The sequence below is a fragment of the Passer montanus genome, unplaced genomic scaffold (genome assembly GCF_014805655.1).
Source record: "Passer montanus isolate IOZ18808 unplaced genomic scaffold, ASM1480565v1 scaffold84, whole genome shotgun sequence".
In the NCBI taxonomy this organism is placed as follows: Eukaryota; Metazoa; Chordata; class Aves; order Passeriformes; family Passeridae; genus Passer; species Passer montanus.
In genome coordinates, this window is record NW_024373701.1 from 473,619 (window position 1) to 494,247 (window position 20,629).

Consider the following 20,629-nt stretch of genomic DNA (forward strand, 5'->3'; position numbering starts at 1 on the left):
CTTTGGCTTCCACTGGAGATCCTCAGGGAAGTGGTCACAGCACCAAACCTGACAGAGCTCAAGAAGTGCTTGGACAATGCTCGCAGGCACATGGTGTGACTCCTGGGACTGTCCTGTGTAAGGATAAGAGTTGGAGTCTGATGGACCATTTGGGTCTCTCCCAACTCAGGACAGTCCATAATTCTATGCTTTCTGGTTAATATTTATATCAAATGACTTATTGTAAGATTTGGAATGAAATATGACCCTGAAAGTTAGGAGAAATAGTCTTTGTGACAAAATGAGATCCCTTTAATTTTTATTTAAGCTAATGTTTTGAAGTGTTTTCTATCTTCCTATGTCAGGTCTACTTCTACCTTTAATTTTTTTCCCCTTGTAATTTTTGCATGCCACTTTTGGAAATTTTTAAATTATTTTTAATTTTTCCTTCCTTCAGTTCCCATTCAGAATTTCATAGCCTTATTCAATCTAACTGATAAAATCATCTTTCCTTTCCAAGGAATACTTCCACAGATTATTCTGGCACTCTGAAATTAGTCTTGCCTATCCTAAAACTTGTGAGGCAGCAAGCCTTGAAAAGAAGCAAAACAAAAGAAACATCAAATACTAAAATCCAGGTTTTCTCCTATAGACAGACTTTTCAAAATCATATTTTCATTGTTCACTGTTCCTATTTTTTCACAGTGTTAAATATCACAGGATACAAAGTGGAAAAGAAAACAAAATAAATAAACACAAAAGTCACATTTTCAGATATCCATCTGCTTGAAAAGGAATCCTTCTACCTATGAAGCTGATAACTAGTTCAGAGAAAGTTTTTAAAAGCCATACTAATTGTTCAAGTTTCCAAGTTACTATAAAATTCAAATCTTCAAATTAGTAGCATATTAAAAATGCACAGATAAATCTGGATTAACACAATTAACTCCAATTTATCTGATATAACATAAAATTTCCCTAAACATTACTGATATTTCCTTCATTCCTCTTTGAAAAGTGTACTAGTCTGTTACATCATCATTTAAACTGAGTGAGGTCAAGCCTCAGCTATCTTTTTACCACTTTTTTGTGTTATTTTATTTTGATTTGGTCTGGTTTTGCAGCAAAAAACGAAATTATACTTGTACTGAAAGAAATAATGCATACATGTATAGGAAAACATGATTCTACCATTGAACCTAAATTTTTGTCTCTTCTTTGTAATTGTTATCGAACTGTAATGCTTGAAAGCTGTTATTGCTCAATACCTGTGATTAACTGGATTACTGATAGTTGAAGTGCCATGGAATATAGGTAATTGACACTACATATACACTACATATGCATATATATATACACACATATGTATACGGATTATATATGTATGTATACATATATATATATACACATATATAACATTTATATTACATTATAATTAAATATATATATAGATATGTATACTGATAGGAGATTATATTGTATTGTATTATATTATATTGTATTATATGATATTACATGATATGATATTATAATATCATATACCTTGGACAGGCAGATTAGTCAAGGGCACAACAGAAATATGAAAGAATATTTCTTAGTTGTAAATAAATGACAAAAACATTATTACATGAACTTTTTCTCAAGATATATATCTTCTTTTAAACCTTGGAAGTCTAACGTTCACGTGCTCTTTTTCTCTTTTGCCACCTGTCAGAGAAACCCAAACCAATCACCCAAACAAACAAAACCAAAACCAAACCAAACCAAACAAAATCAAAACAACAAAAAATCCCACTTTGTGAAAAATATCAGCTTCCTAACTAAAACTTCAGACATAAATACACTGACCTGCCACAACCCACACTTTCCATAAGCTGGTATGTATCACTTGAAAATATGTGCCAGTGTTCACAGACAGGACTTTTTCACTTTTTAACATCTTCTTAATGTAACAATTCCAAAGTCATGAAAAAAACTGCATGCTTTTTTCCAACTGTTCTTTTTTTTAAATCATTCCATGATTTGGAGAAAAAAAACAATTGTCAAACATATCACAGGCAACTTTGGATCTGTGTTTCTGATACAGTGGAAGAGCTCTGAAGTGCAGCAGAACCAGAAGACTACAATCAAAACTGAGCAAAACCCTGTAGAATTGCCAAATTAACCAGTATGAAATTCACAGACTTAGAGACAAAAAAATCAGGAAAACTTATGCTATTATTTTCTTCTGCAAATATGTCTTAAAATTCTTTCAACACATTAACAGAGATTTTACTCATTTTGGTAAGATCCTGATACAGATTTTTTTCTGAAATTCTGGCCTGCTTTGAAGGACCACAAATTCTCAGATTACAGCAATCTCTGAAAACCTACTGATATTGTATTTGAAAGAAGAGCCAAAGATTAATAGCAATGTTTATAATATTAAAAAATATATTTATCTTTATATATATATCTCTATATATATTTTCTGTCTCAAAATTTAAATTGTAAACTAGAGACATGAAGAGACAAGCAGTGTTTTTATTTTTCACATGAAAACATGTTCAATCAATATACTGAGTCCTACGTTGTTTCACAATTGGAGTTCAGAGACAAGTTCACATGAAAACAAGGTGCCTGAACTAAGATGCCTTCCAGTTAAAGATGCCCTTTCTAAAAAGACATTGCAGTCATGGCCCATTGTCATTCGAGGGATACACTCAGCCTAGTGCTTGCCCTCCACCTGTCCCTCTCCATGTTTCATAGAGGAAGACAAAGTAGTGGGTTTTCTCACTAGCTAGGTTTAATCAGTCCGATCCATCGTTTAAATTACCAGAAAAATATTTAGTGTTACCATTTTCTCATCAAGAAATAACAAAAGTGAGACCAATTCTTTTATTTTACCTAATTTACCATGGCTTCATTGGGACCGTATTCTCTGTGCCTTGTTGAAGTGAAGCCCTATTTTTTTACTGTATTTTTAACTTATTGACAGGTGAGGTTTCCCAACTGGCTTCTGTTTCTTCTGTAAGTCTGATGACGCACAGACATCTGCACTCACTGGTTAAAAAGAAATCTGCCTTCATCTTCATGCTTTATCTAGACTCCCACAAACCAGTGGCCAGATTAGACATATTTATCATTTTACAGTCTTCTAACCCTCCCATTAGTCTCTGAATTTCTTGCAAGGCTAAGCACTGAAATTGGCTGACTACCTTTTCCTGTATTAACAAAGTCTGGGGCTGTAGCATCAGAAATGGAAGTGACCATGAAAGAAGTTATACTTTTTCAGATTGATTGATAATAGTTAGCAATAAGAAGGGAAGACAGGCTAAAAAGATCTAATAGAAGTACAGTCAGAACAGATTCAGACAAATTCCTTGGTTATTACATAAAAATATGTTTTTGCACTGTCCTTATTGTTACTATTTCTGCTGATACTTGTCTTGGTTTGTGTTTGCTCACTATCTTAGTTCATTGCCAGTCTTACCATGTCATCCAAATCCAGCCATCTTCAGGCAGAAAAACGCTCATATTTTCAATTATTTTCTCTCAAAATTAATTAGAATTATTTTTTGTTCTTTACTTAATGTGCAAGTGTCTTTTTCTACCAAGGTCTCATTTCTTTGTTCTCTATATTATTTGAAATTTAATCTCAGACAGGTAACATCATATAAATTCAATTGAATTAAATTAAACTTTTGCTTGATGGTTTGTAGGACCATTCATCCGTCTCCAACAATAATTAAATGGAACCATTTGCAAGAAATTATGCATGAAATAGAAAAGCTGAAATGAAAAACAAGACACCAGAATAAATAATCTACTTAATATATTTGCTCATACACCACAACCATATCCAACATAAATGTGGGACAACAGCAAGCCCAAACCTTGACAAACCAAGTTCTGTAAAGATGTATTCTTCTTCATGCAGTGAATAAGATTACCTGGCACTGACATAGAATAATGGTGTAAACTGAAAATCTTTGTTGATGTATCTTTGGAACTAATCTGTATGCACTATTCCTCCAAGAAAAAAAGCTGACTAGATCTGCAAAATACTGAATTTACACTTTTCAGAAGTACTTGAATCTCTCTGTCCATAAAATTATACTGATCATGAATAAGCTCTAGGCCCTAGACTCAAGAAATCAACAACAAAGTTCATCAAGTGTAAAGGTACTAGCCACTCAGCATGCAAACCTCAAAAGGAAAATAATGTTTTATTTTTCAGGCTTACACAGAGCAGAAGGGCAGAAAGCATCCTCAAATATAGTATTTCAGAAATTCTTTTGACTGTTAGAATCTGATGATGGCCTGATTTTCATGTGATTCATTTATATTTGTCTATAAACCCAAAATAATTATACTGTATTATAAATCTTTTTTTTTTTTTTGTGGCTCGCCAAGCATGCTGCTGTAGCAGAAACAGCTGAACAGTTCTACATATTAACCACAAATTTAGTTTTTATGAACCAACACAGGAATATGACAATGCTCAGACTAAAGCTTGATTCAAAATACCAAATACCATGGCAGCTTGGAAAAATGAAGAAATCACAGATGTGCTGCTATGTAGTTATCACCAGAAATAATTAATCTTAAATTTATGAGATATCCATGAAAACCTTTTTTTATGAATCATAAGTAGAAATTTTATTCATATTTAAGAAAACCCAACCAAAAAAAAAAAGAAGGAAAAAAGAAACAAATAATTAATCTCATGATTTTGTGGTAATTTTGTTTTTCTGGCAGTAAGAAGGAATATTATTATGCGTAGTATTTTAAATAACAGTCAAAATTGCTGTGTTCTCTTTTGTTAAGAAAACAGAGAATTTCACCACTATATATGTTTTAATGAAATATTTGAAAATGAGTACACATAATAAAATAGTAATAAATTGCCTATATGAACATCTATAGATAACATTCATATAGATGTTCACTGACAAAAATGATGCCTCAGAGTACTCATATATGGGGACAAATATAGGGAGTTTTTCAAAATACTAAGATTCAGACATACAGAAGATCCATCTGACTTCAATGATCACTTGGGCATATGGATTTTAATGTCTCAGGATTAGGGTACTAATCCATCAAAATTTAATACTAAATAAAAAATGCTCTCAAACTTTTGTTGAAGAAGCACAAGTAAAAGTCCTACTTTCATAGGAGCTGAACATAAGCCAAACAAGGCAATTCTCATGGATTTTTTTCCCCTTTTGGTTACTTTTGACACTTTAGAGGCGATAAAAATCACAATGGAGAAAACTACCAGGGTGCTATAAGCAGAACTGTCTGAAAGAAGAGCTGTGCAGCACTATACGACCAGACTGTGAGGGGGTGTCTTGCAATCCACCTTACCTCTGCAGTGTACCCAGTTAAACACATCCAATTCAAGCTTAGGAAAAAAGAAAGAGAGGGGAGACTTTTCAAACCAACTTCAGCAGCTGTTCAATTAAAAAAGCCTTTAAATTAAATAACAGAATTAAAAACCTGTTTCTTCTCAAAATAAAGCCTGTTCACCCATATTCTCAGTGATGATGTTGTCTAAACAGTGAGGAACCAAGTTAAAGAATTTTGTTTGGTGAAAAATCCATAGTTCCTGAATATTCTCTTAAAATTAAGAGAAAAATATATTTACAAATAATTAAAACTCATTTTCTGTCAATCCTAATGACTATGTTAATTTATTATTATTTTTTAAAAAAACAGGTAAGTCAAAAATATTTATTCTTGGAAAAATTAATAATTTTTTAAGGCATTCTATACTTTTCATATGTCATGATTTTACCTTAATTCCAGGCTTTTCTTTTGTGTTTAGAAAGGGAATTTGTCAATTTAGACACCTATGTATTGCATCTTATGCTATCATTGTTCAAGAGTGGCCCCTCTAAATTGTTCCACCTCAAGATAACTATGATTGATTTCATGATTGCTCAAATCCATGCACAATAAATGAATTAACATATGCTACTGGAGTTATAGATTTTGAAGTTATGAAGAAGAGCTTAAACCCTTTCAGAACTTGAGCCTATTCTTATTTTCACTACATTTACAGTTACATTTATCATAGACATAAAATAGAAAATTTCTGTTGTGAGATACATTATAAGAATATTTGCATTTTTAAGAAAAGGTCTTTCAATTAATTTCAATTTATTTCAGATAATTTTCACTTTCCAAACTGACTGCTGTATATAGCAGTAATACTGTATATAAGTAGTTACCTTTGATTATTTCTGCTGTTTATAAGATGAGTGCCCTTTAGAGCAACCACATTTTCAAAGACAAGAAAACCTGCAGTACTAAGCTGAAATACCTTTTCTGTTTAAGATATAGAAAAAATAATTAGTTCTGAGACAGAAAAGCTGCACATGTGATCACAGTTTACCCATACATTCTTCACATTTAAGAGAGGATTTTCTGTTTGGTTGGTTGGTTTGTTTTTTTTTTTAACTTTAAAACAAAAACCACTGAAGAGCAAATGACTCAGACTAAGAACTGATGGACTGCTGAGACAGGGATGCAAAAAGACTCCTAATCTGAAAACAAAAAACCAAAGAAACCAACAAACAAACGAACAATTGCATATAGACTTTTTACTTCTCACCCAACTAAAATACTAATTTCCTACAGAAATGTCACTAAGTCACCCTATAAGAGCATTAGTCAAACGCTAAAAAGCACCACAAGAAAAAAAACCCAAACCGAATTAAAGAAACATTAAGAAGCAACTTCACCAAGAAATATGTCTCTAATTCCAAAACAACTTCAGCCATAAAGTTGGAACAAGACAATAGGTAGAACATTATCAGGTGGCTTTGCTTCCACACATAGCATTTTAAATGCTGCTGCCTAGCTGTCTCCAGCAATTACTGAAGTGGCACTTCAGTCTGTTATAATAAAGGAATGCAGCAGATACAGCCTTGATAACGCAGGAGGATTCATCCAGAACAAACTATCCACAGAGGAGAAGAGTAAACGAGAAGAGATCTTAAGGCCCTGAGGTTTATTATTAACATCAGTAGCAGCAAAGGAAAGTCAGGTTTTTAGACAAGATATTTTAAGTTAGAAGTCTAATTTTAGATGTTGGGATCCTCATGAGTGGCCCTATTTGAAGAGTTAATTGCTATCCTCTATAAAGTCTGAAAAATAAGCTGTTGAGAATGCCAAAGGAGACCTAGACCTGTAATTAATAACAAATGCAATTCTCTGTAGTGTCTCACTTCAAATCTTACATGGCAATGACAAAATATTTCTGTATTTTATTCTGATTCTGTGACAAAATTCCGTGAAGCACACTGAGAATGTGAAATTAGCCCTTAACAGGCAGTAAAGAGCTTTGTCAAAATATTCTTCCTGTTTTGCAACAAATTTCCACAGAGGTGGCAAACACTCTCCCTGGACATTACAATTGGTTTTGTGTAATCTGGGAAGTTAAAGGCCATAATACTTCCTGAACTTTCAGAAGAAGATACAGTCTCAAGAGTTTATAGATATTACCTACCTAAAAATAAAAGACAATAGTGTCTAACTTCTCCCTTCTAATGTAAGATGATATTATAAATAATGCTAATCAGAAAATGACCCTTGAAATGGCTTTATGATTAAAAGGAATACTTTAAAATATTTTTGTAAAAATATTCCATTTTTATTTAGGGAGGAGGAAGAAAAAAGCTGTCATATTTTCTACCTGACTTAAATTTTCCTGTGTCAGAATGTTTCTGCCAATCTCTAATAATTTTTAATCAGTTCTAGAATACTGACTAACTCAAACATCATGATGGTTCATCTTAGATTCACAACAGATTCTCTATACTTCCTGTAGAAATAACAGAGGCAGATAGTTTCCAAATAAATGTTTCTTAAAGGTTCAGAGTTCCAAAATATTGGTGATTTGGGTTTTTTTTTGTTGTTTGATTTTTTGTTTGGTTTTCTTTTTTTTTTTTTTCCCTGGTCTGTTCTGATTAACAATAGGACAATTTACCTCTTTTACAGCTTATACCAAAAACCATCTTGATCATGGATAGCCCAATATTTGCAGAATGATAAAACAAAATTTATGTCCCTTAAATATGCCATTGCAGAAATTTGCATAATTTCATTGCTTGAGTCTGTAAATGAAGCAACACTCTGTGGAGCTCTTACACTCCACAATAAACAATATGACTTTGATTTAAAGAAAGGGCATGCTGAGGTGTATGACAATTGACATAATTATTTGCCAAACTCAAATGTCTTCCTAAACCAACTAAAAAATCAAACTCACCCTTTTTTCTTGATGAGCCTTTTAAATCTGTCAGGTAGCTTGCTATATTTTCTTGATAAATTAATGGAAGTTAACAAAAATACAGAGGGATTAGTACCCTGCCAGTCCTGTGAAATCAAACCCCTGCCCTTTACCATCTAGAATTTCAATTAACACACCATTCAAAAAATTAATTTATGGTAGCACATGAAACATTTCCTTAATTCTGAAACCAAAAAGGACTCTGTCAAAAGACTCACTGACTACTTTTTTCCAAATTTTCCTCTTTCTAGAAGATGGAATATTACATAAGGTTTTTGTTACTTACATATCATGCAGTCCAAGTGTTAATCACTATTAGTATTTTAACTCAGTCACCAATCTAGGGTTCCAGGTGAATTAAAATTCAACACACAAGTGAAAAATAGAACACAGAAAATATTCATGTTGAGATAACACAGAGCTTCTTCAAGTTTCAGTATTGTATGAGCATAACAGCAGTGCAATAAGAAGAAAAAAAAAACCCCAAAACACTGAATTAGTCAAGCTACTGAATTTTTTGCAGCTAAATATTAGTGGTTTAGCATGCCAACATCCAGAGAAGGATTTAATTTTTATACTATAGTGAAATTTAATATGTGAAACTCCTTCCAAGTTTTACATAATTTTTAACAGAAATAAAACAAATTCAGTACAGTCTAGAGATAAAATACAATGCTACAGTTATTTCTGCTCAGAACTTGAGAATACGTTGATTGAAATTTTAAACCCAACCATATTGCCTTACTGGCAGTACATTGGACGTGGCAATGCAAACCATCATAAAAAACAAAACAAAAAATCTTAAAAAATCTTTCTAGTATGTAATTCAAAGGAGGAAAAAGAAAGCTAAAAGTAGCAACCCTTCCTGGGACTGCTCTTTTTTTTTTTTTTTTTTTTTCCCCCTATTCTTTTTCTCTACAGTGACTTAATGAATTCTAATGAAATTACATGCTGGTGAAAAAGTCTCAAAGGATTTCACCCATTTACTTCAGATACAATTCTAACTTTGCATTTGAAATTCATAGTAATGCATAACGAGAAGAAACCCCCATTGTTTCGTTTGGTATTTTTCTCACAATCAACGGGGAGAGAAGAAATGGACTCTGATCAGCTTCCTAAAGGCATATCACCACCCTAGAGAGCAGCTGGTCCTTTACAAAAGCAAAAATGCTTGCATCCATGAATGTAGGTATGCTTGCATATCCTTTAGACGTCTGCAGTTTCATGAGAATTGATGTATTATTTTCAATGAATATTCTGATTTTATTAATTTTATTTGTTTCCTCTCCTTTCCTTTTTCCAGCAAAGTTTACTGCTGGAAAATTCTGCTGTATCTTGGTAGGCTACAGATAAATTTTTAATTTGACAACAGCTGCATAGTCTTAAAAGAATGAATTTACATACTGAAACAAACTAGAAGAGATAGAAGGAATATATTCAGTGGTTTTCACATTCCTGAAAATGGCTGTTGTACATCTTACTATCTGTATTTATTGCCTCTTGTGACACATTAGCCATAATTATTACACGTTACCAGCCCATTCCTGTATTAGTCAAATTTATTCTTTTAGGTGAGGAAGATTTGTAATTTTGATTATGATGTGCTCCGTTGTAAAGGAAAGAGCTTCTAGTAAGAGAGTGCACTAAATTTATTAAAAAAAAATAATAATGAATATAAAAATGCAGCTTGGAATGTTCTGTGATGTCCCTTAAGCATGAACAGAAACAGCAAGAATAATGCTCAATTTTGTCAATATACACTGAGAGAGGTAGAGAGGGAAGATTAGGGGATAAGAGAAAGTGAAATGAGGAAAAAAGAACAAATAATCTGAAGCCTTAATACAGTTGGAAATGTTCAAAAATGGCAGAGATGGGACACCTCTCCTACGAATAAAGGCTGAGAGAGTTGAAATTGTTTAGCCAGGAGAAGACTCCATGAAGATTTAAGAGTGGCCTTTCAGTACATAAAGGGGGCTTGTAAGAAATATGGGACAAACCTTTTAGCACGACCCCTTGTGACAGGATAAAGGATAATGGTTCTAAATGAATTATTGTATGATTCTCTCAGAGACTTCAGGGTCCTGAAATTTGCTGAAAACTGTCCTCGCATGGATGTGCATTTTCTATGACAACCATTGTAAACGACAGAGCTCATTTAAAAGAGAAGTGTCCTGTGATATAAGTTCTTTGCTCTAACAAGTGAGGGCGTACCTGAGTGTGTATTCCCTTTTCCTTCTTGCAGGATTGTCCTGGGCACACAGATAAATGGGCTCTGCACCTTCATGAGGTCCCTCCCCTCATCGTTCACTCTTGTTTTCCATTTATGCAGCAGCTCTCTAATTCAATGATTTTCATGCTGGCTATTCCATATGGATTGCCAATGTCTTTCTTTTTTTCCTTAACCCTTGCAGTCATGGATCCAATTCAAATAAAGGACAAAACACTGGACTTTTTTTAGACGAGTGGACAAAGGCCAGGAGGAATATATTGGTGCTACTAAAAGCATTTCCAGAGAGGTTAGAACATTTTTTTCTATTATTCATCATAATAGAAAAAAAAAATTCTTGCTATTTCTTGCAGCTCATAAAACAAACAAAGAAAAAGAAACTCACAGGAGTTCCTCATTAAGCCAATACTGAATTTAGCATTTGAGAGTGCTTCATCCAAGCCACCTCTCTTCTCTGTTCTGCTGCATGCATAGCCATTTTTCCCATTTTCTTTTTTTGATGACATTTAGCTTGGGCAAAACACATCTTATCTGCCTTTTCATGCAATATCATGGAAAAACATCGGTTTGTAAAGTAACTTTGGCCATTAATAGTGTCATAAAGATTGTAATACATTCTTTTTTTCTCTACTAATATATTATAAGGTGAGAAGTGTTTTATGGCTACTTCACAAAGAATAAATCAGCTCCAGCTCAAAGTCATAAAGTAACAAATTGAAAAGTTACTTTAATTAAAATGTTTTAACATATAGGACTACTGAATTAGCTTAATTTACTGATAAATTAAGCACATTAACTTATGAAGTGAAAGCCCACTCTTGTCACCAGCTGCCTTCAATATCACCATCTTGCCATCTTGAGAGCAAATTTATGCATCAGTGCTAAAAAATAAAACCTTTTCTGACAGTTAAAATTTAAAAAAAAATTAACATTGTGTACAGGTTTGGTATTAAAGCTTCATTTTCCTTTTTACCTGTTTTACATTTTGTTTTATTTTGCTGTAGGAATGCTTGCTAGAGATGTAAATTTTGATTAATAACATAACACTGCTAAGAATTTTCTTTGATAGGTAAGCATTTCTCAGCTATCTAGGTAAGGTACAACAAAGCAAATTTCAACAAGAATATTTTATATATTACAGAGGATCATAATTAACAATTTTGTTCAGTGTCCTTCAGGATTTCTTTTAGACAGGGAGAAGTTTGTTAGGAAAGTTGTTGTAGCATATATTTATGAACTGATCAGCCTACTCTTCTAGAAGAACATAAAATCATCCTTAAACTCAGTTCATTGACCATGTGGCAAATATCTGAGGTCTCAAATGCAAAAAGTACTTTTCAATATAAAGGTCTCTCAGGATTTTTTTCTGACAAATGATTTTTTCTAATATCAATGAGGTACTGTCCCACAATTAAATAAATTCTATATGGGCTTCTACATTTTTATTTACTATTAGTATTTGAAAGTTAATAAAGCGTAAGAAAATTGTGGAGATGTATTTTCAGTACCAATAATTGCAAAGTAAATATTAAATAATAATAAGCCAGAACTCACAGAAGAGGCACATTTATGCTCATGTGAAGTCCAAACATAAGATTGTGGACCCTAACCCACTGCTGCATAGGTCAGGACATGCTTTCTTACCAGCATTGGAAAGTTAGCTTTCAAAGTGAATCTGACACCATTTCACTCTTATTATAAAGCATACTTTTTAACACAAATATCAGAAAAGAGCAAAAAGATTTTGCAATTTCACATAATAGAATGTTTTCTGCTTTTTTAAAAAAAGTAAAGATCATTGTTAAAGATGGAATACTCTGTTCCCTTAATGAACGTTTTTCTCTGCTTTTGTCACAGGAGAATGCTCACCAAAATTAATTAAAGGGTTATAAATTCTACTTCAAATCAGCTGAAGACTGGATGTCCTCAAGAATACAGTGAAACATATGGATAATCTAAGTTTTAAAACCTACCCTGCAAAATACCTAGAAATTCTTAAAACTAAAAAAATAGTTTCCTCAAATCTGACTTGCTTTCACTGGGTTTTAATTAGTGTTATTAGGAGAGAGAGTTCAACAAGAAGGGTTTAAAGAATTTACTAACCTCCTTTGTCTACAGATGGAACCAAAATGAATGGTAAAATTGTATAAGAACAATGCATGAACTGAGATACGGGAGGTTTAGTAAGCAAATATGATATCTATATTTCTGAATTGTTAATGCTTGTCGTTACCTCCTCCACTGTTCCACAGTCTGATGACAGTACAGCAGAACTAGTTTTAATTCCTTATCTCATGAAAATGTTTACAAAATCTCCCTCCAGATTGTTTATTCTCTAAATTACAGAATATTGACCCAGAAGGATCATCAAGTCAAACTCAAAAAAGTGGCATCTGCTGAACAAAGAGGTTAAGTGACTTGGGTAATATTTATAATAGCTGCATGATATCCCAAAACTAAAGAAAATATTATGAAGGGAAGAAATTAATACATTTCTTATGACATAAGGGAAGGGACTAATGATATTCTTGTTTTGGAAACTTCCAGCTTCATCACAAATTGGAGAGTGCTCATAGTTCTGGGTGTATTTTTTTAAAGAGAAGGGAATGGAAAATGTTGTTAAATAAGCAGAATTTTTCATTTGCTTGCTTCTAAAATGTTCCAATTCATGATATTTGTGATAAGACATAATGCACAGAAAAATGTCAGTGACCTTGCAGACATAACCACATACAGAAAATACACTACACATTGTTTAATTTCAGAGTTTTCTCTCTCCCTTTCTCACTACCTTTGTAATATTTTATCAGTCTAGCCTTCATTCTCTTTCCAGCTGTATTGTTTTACTTCCTCTTGCTACAACTCCTGTCCTCCTTTCTGAGCTGATCTCTCCCTGTCATTTATGACCCTTCCACCCATCCACACTTCCTGTTTGCAAAGCATCTAAAAACCATAATTTCATACTCTATTAAATTAGCAGATCAAAGAGCAACCTTTCCACATGGATTTTATAACACTTTCACAAATGTCTCGTAGACAGGAAGAGAAAGCCAATATGAACAAAAAACCCCACAAATTAATAAAGAAGATGAGAAATTAGGGGATTCCTTTTCTCTATTCTTAATGCATCTGAAAATGCAAGACCTAGAAATTTTCATTAAAACATGAGAACAGGGAATTGCTAACCCAGAGCGGCTTAGCTTATTTGATCAAATTGAATCTAATAACTGATACTAGCTGAGAAACTGGACATGCCCAGAAGTATCTACAAGTTAATATCAAGAAACATAGCAACCTAACAGAAGCATCTTGTAGCTTCTATATTGTAATAACACAGTGACATGAACATGGCATGCACCTTTATTCCAGAGTTAGATCAAACACTACTCAGTTTACCAACATGGGAATAGAATAAGATCTTGAACATGAAGGTAGATGTGGAATTCTAAACCTGTGAAACTGATTTTGAAGAAATATATTTGTATAGTTAGTACAGTCGTAGTCAAGTAGACTCACCTGCCCTTTCAGCTTGGGGAAGCTCTTGAAATGTTTACTCCAAGCATCTATATACTTTGTCTCAATGATGGCAGGGTAAAATTCGGTATTACTCAAAAAAATCACAGTAACATTTAGTTCTGGGAAAACTCTCTACACCAAATGGAATTTTTTTCCAAGCCAGAACAACACAAGGGAGCCAAGATATAAATAACACATTGTCTCAGTGCAGCACTTCGTTTCCTTGCCTGTATAAAAGATATTTATGAAAATGTTCCCGTACCTGTGGAAAGATACCTAACTTCACTACTTCTGTTTTCATAGACAAAGAGTGTGGAATTAACAGACAAGATTTCATCTTGATGATACTGCTTGCTACAGTAATGTCATGTAACTTTTTTTATATACCAAAGTCCACAATTCTATTAAGATGAAATATTCTAATTTCTCTTAATAGTGTTTAATATTACTTTATGTTTGAAATATTGCTCACAAAACTGATAGTAATTTTTACACAACAACAGCAACAACAATAACAACAAACACTACAAAAAAACCCCCAAATCAGTATGCTCTACTTAATTGTAGTGTTTACTGATGCAGTTCCCCAAAACACCTTTTCTTATTCTAATTTATATGCTTAAAAACACATTGACAGCAAAAAATTTTAAGGACTATAAATCATTGTTACAGCTGCAAATATATTCCTTATTAAATGAAGTTGTTTTAGAAATGCCAAAAGAAGATCAAGGTAGGGAAAATATTAACAGTTATCAATACAGGCGGGAACTGAAGAGTGACTGGAATTCAACGGCATTTTGAAGTAGTTAAAAATAAAGGCTTAAATAGTCAACAGTAATACTTTTTACCTGTTGCATGACTTATGGCAATTCTGCCTTTAAGATTTGTACTTTTTCAGCAATGAATCACTTTTAGGGTGTGAGATATTTTTCCAGTCAAATTACTCTCTGTTTTCTTTAAACAGTAATTGTCCAGATTTATCTCTGATGCAGTTCCTTCGATTTCTAGCAAAGCATACCTGGATCATTGCACCAATGACATTAAGACAGCACTCTACTCTTCTCCACTTAAAAAATGAAGAAATTACATTCATAAAGCCTTTCTTGGTTTTCTTTAGGTAAAACAACATATATCTGTACACTAAAATAACTGTACTGGTAACTTTTAAAGTTACACGTGTGTTACTGTAAACTGTTTTTGGAAAAGATGACAGCAAGAACTAAACTAAAACAAAAGTAAGGGGGAATCTCAGAAGTCTGCAGTTGAGTTTTTACCTCAACTTCAGATTTTCTAAAGGAAGGTGCATTAACACATTTTCAAATGTCTATTTACAAAATTTTGTTTGTTTCCAGTAGTTTACCAGTTGCTCCCATTTTAAAAGCAATGATATGCAAAATCTTTGTACCTAAGAACATGTGATCTTCTCAAAGCTGAGCTACTTTTTCTTACAGTTTAAGTCACATGACAATTTCTTTAAATGGAGCATACTGACATTTCATGCCAGTTTCATTTATATTTCATAATTAATTCCATGAAGTGATTAATGAATTTAAGAAAAAATGCTGATAAGACTTTCCGCCTCCTTATTGGAAATAACTTTAACAGAGAATCAGAAATTGATAATTCTACAGGATGATATTGAAAGGAAGCACACTTTGGAAGTCCGGTCCCACTCGCTTCTTAAAACAGGACTACTTAGAACAAGATGCTGAGGATTAGAGATCATAAAAGACCAGTCTTGACAGAAACCTGCAACTCCTTATTAGGTTTTTTTTTGCAGATAAATTTAATGCATTTATAAATTTGGATTTATACTATGTCAGATATATGATACCACAGTTTTTCAGTATTTTCAGATTATAAACTTGAAGAAGTACTGCTATTATTTCTGAATTGCTAAAACTGTCTTTCCACTTCCTAGCACTTCACAGCACACCATTAGCCAAAGGCTGTGTGTGTGTGTAAAGAAAATAGAAGAGTTTATTCCAGTCACACTGGGGAGTTAGACACTATTATCCCTAAACACTTAAAACAACTTGTCCTCCTGAAAGAGACAGAACTGTTTTAATTGCACTGACTTTCTTCTAGAGAAGAAAAAAAAAATCTACAGAAATATTTTTCATAGAAGGAAAACTCAACTGGAGCAAACATTTGTATGATCAAGGCTGGAATTAAAATTACAATTTGAAAGCCTAGAAAAGTTGTAGGGTTTTGCCTTATTTTTGTTTTATTTTAATTAGTTGTCCTGTTTTTTGGCCAAAACAGAGTTAATTTTTTCACAGTAGCCATGAGGGAGAAGAGCCTGAGGCTGTGTGAGTATGTCTAGGTTGTTATTCTAAACCACCTAAGGTCATGCTTGGTGGCAAAAGTAAAGGATTCTTGCCTCTGAGAAGAAGGTGGACATGGCTTGTGGTCAGGGAAAAAACATGGAAGCACAGAGAGTCTGTCTGCAATTGTTTCTTATGGTCCCAGGCTTTTGAGCATTTTTCCATGTAAATCACCTTCTTTTGTATATTTTTGGTTTTTGATATTTTTGTCATTGCTGTCTATTTTTCTTATCTTGTTGTTGTTTCCAGTACATCAGTTTTATCTCAACCCATAATCTTTGCCTTTTGTCTCCCATAGGAATTGTAGGATGAGGAGTGACCGGTGATTTGGAGTGCCAGTCCTAAACCATGATATTAATAAAATAAATAAATCAGAAAAATAAGATTTTACACACAGATCCTTCATTTCATAGTTTTTCTCAAATTGCAAAATATAGACCTGACAAGGGTGAGAAAAATATGTGAGTATTGTATACACACTTAATGGATTAAAAAAAAAATAAATTATGCACTGACTACTGAAACTACTTGGACCCATGACAAAACTGTTTCTCAAAGAGCTAATGAGATACTGAGCATTTGTGTTTTTTAAAAGATAAATCAAAGTTTAAGACATTAACACAGAAATATTATACCAGGAATAAAAACAACAGTAACTGTTATCTTGCTACAAACATAAATGAGAAAATCAGTGGGAAAACCATCACCAATACAACAACAACAAAAAGATAAACTTACCAGGTTGACACTGCTCATTTTTCACAGTTGTGGTGAAAGTCTTCCACTACTTCCTTCCTTCAGATTATCTTAATATCAACCTGATAAGAAAATAAATAACAAAAAACTCAACTCCCAACAAATAAAATACATAAAATAAAATAATATAAATTAATATTTTAGACAAAATGACTTAAGTTACGAAATCCTTGACTAGATCAGTGTGATGGATTTTTTTTAATTTCATTGTTTTTATATTTCAAGAGTGAGTACATAGAACACCTTTGACATTAAACACTCATAAAAAAGAAAAACATGTCCATGCAAACTGTTGAAGTTGCATATCTACTCAGTTTCTGACTGTTTTTAAAATTTAGTAAATAATAATGGAATCTTTAGAAATGTAATTTATGAAGTTGTAGTCATACATAGCAGGAGATAAAACTTGTTGCCCATTGACATCTAGGACTAGAAGTAGTCTTTTATGTCTCATTTTTTTCAAAGTGTAGTTAATGCTATTGCAGGTTTATATTACTTAGGGAAGACCTTACACGGCACAACAACACCAGTCATTTTCTAAAAAAGTTAAATCATAGCTTTTTTATGGATGGAGAAGGTAGGGCAGGTGTAAAGAAAAACAACACTGGGGAGCTGAAATCTACATCATGGCAGTTCTTCAGTAAAAATCCTCCTTCTGGTTATCATTCTAAAAGTGATATCATTCTAAAAAGTGATAGTCCAGATACTTAGTTCATGAAATTCAAATAATTTCTACCTGGCACAGGATTTGACCTGAAAATATTGACTTATTTTCAAGTTGTTTGGGTGGGGTTTTTTTTGTTTTGTTTTGCTTTGTTTTTTTTTGTTTTGTTTTGTTTTGTTTTGTTGGGTTTTTTTGTTTTGTTGTGGTTTTTTTTTTTTTTAAATTAAGGCGGCATTTTGGATTCAGGGCTTTAAACAACTTCTACCATTTTGGTTTTGAGAACCACTTGGCTATACAAGATATCACCAAAAACTAGTACCAAACTGATAAATCATTTAAGAAGATCTCATCTGATATGCTGTAATTTTTTTCCTGAAATAATCACCCATTGGTTTATCATACTGACTAGACAGGGTTAGATTAGTTAGGGCTATTTTACTTTTGAGGTGCCAGAGAAGTCAGAGAAGAAGGTGTCTTGGCTTAGCAAATGTCTTTTTTGCATAATCCCAGGAAGACAGTATAAACTGAGTTCTATTCATGAAACAAAGGAACAAACATAGGGCGGGTAATGCTAATTTTTCCCCAGGTGCACTTTTAGGTGTGCTCTTATAAATCACAGCTTTGTAGAAAAAAAGAGAGAGGCTTGACTCAGCTATCCCAAATATGCTTCCAAAGTTTATTTCTGTAACTAACACTAAATCTATCTCTCCACTTTCTGTTAAGATCTCAGTAAACTGTTTGTATTAGAGTAGTCTCTGCTTCTTAAATTACATTGCCTTGCAGCTTTTACAGCCACAATATTTTGATCCATTGTTGCGGTGCACCAGTTTCATGTTTCTTCAATCCACGTAGAGAATTGAACCTGATGTTTCAGGTATTTTGAATTTTTCCTGTGAAGAAACACAAAGCCACAGACCAACTGTCTGGAAAGGACCTCTGGAAGTCTCCTGATCAATATCCCAATTCATATGCTGGATCAGAACTGAATTCAGAACAAAGATTGGTTATCCTAAGTATTGAGAAACACATTTCCATGACGCATTTAATTAATACATTTAATCTTAAAAGTTAATAAAGAGCTATAATTTTAGCAATTCTATGTAGTTTTTACAAATTTATAAGGGCTACTTAAAATAATTTTTTTTATTACTATTTTAAAATTGTTTTATATAATTTTCTTTTACCTTACTGCTATCCCTAATTTGCATACATGACATCTTTTATATATCCATCCAGTTTTAGATATTTCTGCTTCTATATCTGGATCAATGATTTAATTAATTATTTTAATTATTCTTAATTATTATTTTTATAGTAGATTATTATTTTTAATAACCTACTTAGATGGTATAAAGACTACCAGAATGATTTGTGTTGTTTCATGACTTGAGGAATGTTTTTTACATCATAAGTACTAGAAAATTTCCTCACTGTTCAATTACCTTTAATTTCAGAATGCACTTTAAATAATTTTCCTGCTAAATATTATAAGGAATTATGATATGTGATATGCACTGCTAAGTGGTATTGACCTGTGTTGCACACAGGTATAATACAGATCAATGTTAGGAATTGAAGAAGGCTATAAGAATACTGACTTGGCCTGTGAGATATTTTGTAGAATTCTTGACAACAAAAACTAAGCAACATAAGTCAAATTCATCTGTTAATGAAGATGGAGAGGCAGTCAAGGTAACCCCAAGAGGCAAACATAGAATAGAAATAAGCACAAACTCTTACTTTAAGAATTTGGGATTAGGAGAGACAAGACCTTTGCTATTTCTTCTTAAAATATTTATGCCATTCAAAAGATTCAACTACTGAACTTCTGGATTATGCATAAAGGGTGACATGATAAAAGATTTAAACTCAATATGCTGAACATAAATGTCTGCTTATCATCCTGCAGTTTTTCGTACTGAAAAGTCAGGGCCAAGCATTTAATCTTAGTTCTTGTTTCATTCTACACTTTTTGTCATTATGGTAAGATCAATCATAAATTATTGTCTCACTGAGAAAAGAAGAGAAACAGAGAAAACTGAGACTTTGAGTTATAGTTCTTTTCTGGAGATAAGCAAATTATTGTTTTAGGAGAACTTCTTTTCCTGTGTTACTTGACTTTGGGTCAGTATCTGAGCAAAACCAGCTATTCACAAACTACAAAATAGTTTAAAAAAATCTACTCTGGAAGCATGGCTATCACAAGAATACACACGAAGTTATAGTTCAATTATTACAATGTTTATGTCATGCTTTCAGTGTGTACTTGGCACTAAAAAGAAAGCAGAAACTCCTTTTCCTTCTCTGACACACCGTGTCCTGAAGAGTCCTAGCATTTCCATAAAGGAAAAGTCTTACTTCAAACACAGGCCTTATTCCCTCCTCTAAATGTTCTATTAATGAAATTGAAATGTACAGTGAAACCACATGACCGAGGCAGTAAAATTATAGGAGAAACAACAGGAAAAAAAAAAAAGAAAGAAAAGCAGAAACACTAATTGTCAGTATTCAGAGCAATCATATGAGAGTCCTATGCTTTGAGTAAAGACTAATTTCCTTCCATAGAACGGTGTTTCTCCAAATACATTTTACTCAATAATTATAATCCTATTGCACATATCTTACAGGTTCATAGAATCATAGAATAATTTGGTTTGGAAGGGATATTTAAAGGTCATTTAGACCAAATTGCCAATTGGCATTTTCTCAAAATGTGTTTCCTCTAAAGAAGTGCTTAGCAAAGAAACCTCTCACAGATTTTTCATTATAGTCACCTAATTGAGATATAATTTATATAGCATGATACTTTCCTAATGGACTAACCAGAAGGAATTTCCTCCAGTCCTTACGTTAGGTCAACAATATTACATGAGCTACAT

General features: G+C 32.8%; 1 protein-coding gene across 3 annotated transcripts in view; it reads right to left on the reverse strand.

Moving 5' to 3' along the window:
- Window positions 1-20,629, reverse strand: part of LINGO2 (leucine rich repeat and Ig domain containing 2) — a 476,779-nt gene that overhangs the window by 210,918 nt on the left and 245,232 nt on the right. For all 3 annotated transcript variants that reach the window (XM_039733190.1, XM_039733191.1, XM_039733192.1), the window contains exon 3: window positions 17,069-17,148. The gene's annotated coding sequence lies outside the window, so the exon portion shown is untranslated. The remainder of the gene's footprint in view (window positions 1-17,068; window positions 17,149-20,629) is intronic.